Below are 4659 nucleotides of genomic sequence, written 5' to 3'. Positions count from 1 at the left end.
TTAACTTCGAAAGCTCCGCTTGTTGTATTCTGTCAGCTGGGCTGGAGATTGTCATGGTTTGCCGTTTCTTAATTCAAGCTTTCATATCTTGGGACGTTTTCCAGCATCCTTTCTAGCCATCCTGCCCCCGACTTCTATTTTAGCTCCGTTATAATGCGTGTCAGATTGTCCCTGGTTTCCTATGTCCCGAGCACTGATTCCTCGGTAAGATCTGAGCATCGGTTCTGCGGCGCTAATCTGAACTTTTCAACTTTACGTCGTACTATTAGCTGATTGGTGGGCTTCTTTCACCCTAGCTTGTTGCTGTCCATCCTGAAATCTAGCCTAATTCGAGACCTTACCATACGGTGGTCGCTACACCTTACCCGTCCGAGCACTTCCACATCCTGCATGACGCCAGGGTTATCGCATGATAACGCATACAATATTATCGCATACACAGGCTTATCGCATACACTATTTAAATGCATCCATTTTTGAGGCTCGGCTGGTGGCGCCCTGCCCCAAGCTTCGTCGTTGTCGTCATTTAGTGGTGGCCATGACAGCGCGGGCATCCCCCTGCCCCGCCAGGACGGCTCCTCTTTGATGGTGGGGGGGAGGGCTCATTGTAGCGAAGATTATGAGGGGACGCGCCTGAGCAACTAGGCATAACACAGAGCTATACGTTCATACGGGTATGCAGTGCATCGGTGTAAAAAACGTTCCTGCGTTTATGCATCCACCCCCTTTCCATAGGGGCGATTTCCGGTAAAAGCCGAGTGAACTTCTCAAGCGATTTATTCTCCCACAATGGCCGACCGTCATGCGGGGGAGTCGCTTCTACCTGTTTTAACTATTATACCTATTCAACCTATTTTACCGGCAGCTGTCCGGCGCCACAAAGGCACACCAATGCACATGGTGCCTTCGACAGCCACGGCGGACGTTCACAGGCAACCGCCTGTGGCAGGACATGCCGCCAGACTCTTTCACGCCCGGCAATAACGCAACGCGGCATGATGTCGGGTGGCTCCGTAAATGGACAAGGGTCAGGGGTCTCGCAATGGTAATGGCAGCTTTCCAGACGTGCATCCCTTTTAAGGGTGCGCACTCGACCAGGGATGCCTGAATCTATTAAAGAAACAGCTGGGTGCCCGGGGTACGCGCACTCGAACCCGCTACCTCCCGCATACGAGATGAGCGCTGTACCTCTGTGCCATGGCGGGGGCTGAAGCCGAGCAACGATTTCCGCGTGGACTCACGAAACCCTGCTCTAGGTCCTTCCGTGCGCACGTCGCGGCCGTGAATAAACCCCTCTGTAACTGGATAAGGCATGAATTTGTTTAGGCGAAAAGAAAGTGTTGAAAAAATGCCCGCCGGGTGGGATCCGAACCCACGACCTCCAGAATACCGGTCTGGTGCGATAACCACTACGCTACCGGCGGGGCTGTTTCCCCAGCACTTTCTCGGGTATTTATGTTAAGTAATTTTTGTTTCCTGCACTTGGGGGTGGTAGCCAGCGCCGCTCGGACTACTCGGGGTGAAGGGGACCTTCTTTTTAACCCCCGGGCCGTGACTCGAGTGTCTACGACATGTCAAGAGTGGTCGACCAGCGTTGAACCCTCTTAAGTTCCCTTTGGCACCAAGACTGCCAGAACAGAGGCCCTCGCTAAGCATGTAGCGAATCAGAAAATGGGAAATGAGGGGCTCCGTGAAATAAGACAGAAAATAAGGGTTGGCAGTCAAGAAAACCTCGGAAAGCAAAGGGGAGGTTGTGGTGGGTCATAGAAAGAGATGAAGAATTTTTTGAGGCGAAAAGAAAGCGGTGAAAAAATGCCCGCCGGGTGGGATCCTAACCCAATTCCTCCAGAATACCGGTACCGGTATTCATACGAGCTTTGCAACAGTAGGTAGCTGAATGATACTGCTTGCCCTGTGGACTGACTGAGGCAGACGTGGACACACATCACAAATTATTTCTTTTTACGAGAAACGGATTCGGGTTTGCTTAGTAAGCTTACTACCAACAGCCAGCAGTGGTGCTCTTGGTACTTATACTACCTATTAAATGGCGATAAATTTTAACAAAAAAACACATTTTACATAATATTTTTTGAAATGCCAGTGCAGAATCACCTAAACATGTCTTCGTGCAGTGGGACCGCATACAAATTACGTCTTTGCCTACACGGATGACAACTGTGCCGTCGTCAAACTGGAATCCACTGGTGAAACTTCAGACAGTGAGTATTCTTCAGTTACTAAACATATTGCTACGCAGGGGAAGAGTTTGTGCATAGCCTATGTTTGTATCACATTGGGACATGTGCGAGGTACTAGCCAAAAAATGATGACGGTAGCATGTTCAGACTCGGGTAATGAGCTAGACGACGCAGTAGAAGAGGATCTTTCGCCTTGCCTGCGCGGTGCTCTCAGGATTGTAAATACACTGTGTGGATGCCTCTTGTACCGTTTGGCTTCACGTCTTCCTTCACATCACCGTAACATCTTGGTGAGGGGCTGGGTATATAGCGAGGTCCAGGTGGGGAATAACTGTGGCGGGTGGCAGGAGGACTCACTGAGAACACTGAGAATACCCATGTTGCTAATTTCGTCTCGAACGACAGCTTGAATCAGCGATATGGCTGAAACACGGCTGTCGACCGCATGGGGCAGAGTAATGGCAGGAGCAGTGGCTCCCAGTTCGCGGCGCACTATCGTTTGGACGGTATGGTCGAGGGAGTCGTGGTGAGAAGTCGCGGATAGAAACGGCTGGGGGGATGGTGGCTCGCATGAAGAAGTCACATGGTGTTGGGCAACCGTTGGAACTGCTGCGTGATGCGGCGGCTCTTCGCTTGCTCGAACAGTCGGCATTCGTTTTAGATGGCATCGACTGTAGTGCAGCCCTTACACATGAGCAAGTGAAGAGCCAGAATCTCCGTCCAGATGGCCCTGAGCTCTTTCTTGTTGTCGCTAACCACCTTCGTGTAGACATCCTCAAACAATTTCACGACCTACCTACGGCTGGTCACCCTGGTGTTTCCCGCACGTACGACCGCGTGCGTCGTCGGTTTTTTTTCCCGGTCTTTACCGTTCTGTCCAATGTTATGTGGCCACGTGTGACCTATGCCAACGCCGCAAGAAGCCAACCGCGTCACTGCCCGGTCTCCTACAACCGTTAAGCATCCCCACTGAGCCCTTTTATCGTGTTGGTGTCGACCTCCTCAGTCCCTTCCCCGTGTCTACGTCGGGCAACAAGTGGATAGCAGTCGCCACTAATTACGCGACGCGCTACGCCATTACCCGTGCTCTTCCCACCAGCTGCGCATCCGATGTTGCCGACTTCCTTCTACGCGATGTCATTCTTCAACATGAAGCACCTTGCCAGCTTCTTACTGATCGAGGCTGTTATTTCTTGTCCCGAGTTGTTGAGGACATTCTTCGTGCGTGCGGAACACAACAGAAAGTCACAACTGCTTACAACCCGCAGACCAACGGTCTCACCGAGAGGCTCAACCGGACGCTTACAGACATGTTGTCCACGTACGTCTCCACCGGCCATCGAGACTGGGACGTGACGTTGCCTTACGTCACGTTCGCATACACTTCGTTCCGTCACGACACTGCAGGCTCGTCCCCATTGTACTTGCTCTACGGTCGCCAACCATCTTTGCCGCTTGACACCCTTTTACCGCCTTCTCAGCCCACAACTGAGTATGCCGAAGCCGCCATCGCTCGTGCCGACCATGCCCGCCAAGTTGCCCGCTCTAACCTTCTCTCATCCCAAGTTGCCCAAAAGGCGCGCTACGATTCCCTACACCGAAACCTTTACTTTCCGCCGGGATCACTTGTCCTGGTGTGGTCGCCGTCGCGCCGCGTGGGACTTTCTGAAAAAATCCTCTTTCCCTATTCTGGCCCTTACCATGTCATCCGACAAGTCACCGATGTCACGTACGAAATATCACCGGCCATGCCATTGCCAACTTCCCTCCGCTCAAAAACGGACGTTGTTCACGTAGCCCGTCTGAAACCGTACCATGGTCCACGACCTGCATCGCTATAATTAGCACCGATACGGCACTTTCAGCCGCGGGGGTTATGCTACGCAGAGGAAGAGTTTGTGCATAGCCTATGTATGCATCACATTGGGATATGTGCGAGGTACTAGCCAAAAGAAGATGACGGTAGCGTGTTCGGACTCGGGTAACGAGCTAGACGACGAAGTAGAAGAGGATCTTTCACCTTGCCTGCGCGGTGCTCTCCGGATTGTAAATGCACTGTGTGATATGTCTCTTGTACCGCTTGGCATCACGTCTTCCTTCACGTCACCGTAACAATATTCAACCTTATAAAGACACTTGGTCATAGACTCAATTTAAACACAACTACGTTTCGAGGCCTCTGATCCCCCGAATATTATGAGGCAATAACGTGGTTAATATGTACCGTACTTAACTTCTTAGGCAATATTAGGGCTTGCGAGAGAATCGAGAACTTTTGTGCGACCAAAACATGGTTATAACTTTATGCAGTGTCGAATATTCTATCCTAGTCGCCAATAGACATGCTTCATGTAAAGCATCAAAGTGACCCCATGTGGTTTTGGGACGTCGAAAAGAAATTACAATCTGTAGCACTATCACACGAGGTTCGGAATTCGTTTGGAGTATTTTTCTCTAA

The 4659-nt window shown here is 51.1% G+C and overlaps 1 non-coding gene across 1 annotated transcript; it reads right to left on the bottom strand.

The window, feature by feature from the left end:
- Positions 1-1351: 1351 nt before the first annotated feature.
- Positions 1352-1424, bottom strand: Trnat-ggu (transfer RNA threonine (anticodon GGU)). Its single transcript has one exon. It is a non-coding gene; the product is annotated as a tRNA-Thr (tRNA).
- Between the last annotated feature and the right edge of the window lie 3235 nt (positions 1425-4659).

The sequence above is a fragment of the Haemaphysalis longicornis genome, unplaced genomic scaffold, assembly GCF_048455015.1.
Source record: "Haemaphysalis longicornis isolate Haplotype H1 unplaced genomic scaffold, Haemaphysalis longicornis Haplotype H1 scaffold_2, whole genome shotgun sequence".
Taxonomy (NCBI): domain Eukaryota; kingdom Metazoa; phylum Arthropoda; class Arachnida; order Ixodida; family Ixodidae; genus Haemaphysalis; species Haemaphysalis longicornis.
Note: the sequence above shows the minus strand (reverse complement) of the source record. Positions and strands in the feature narration are given on the sequence as shown.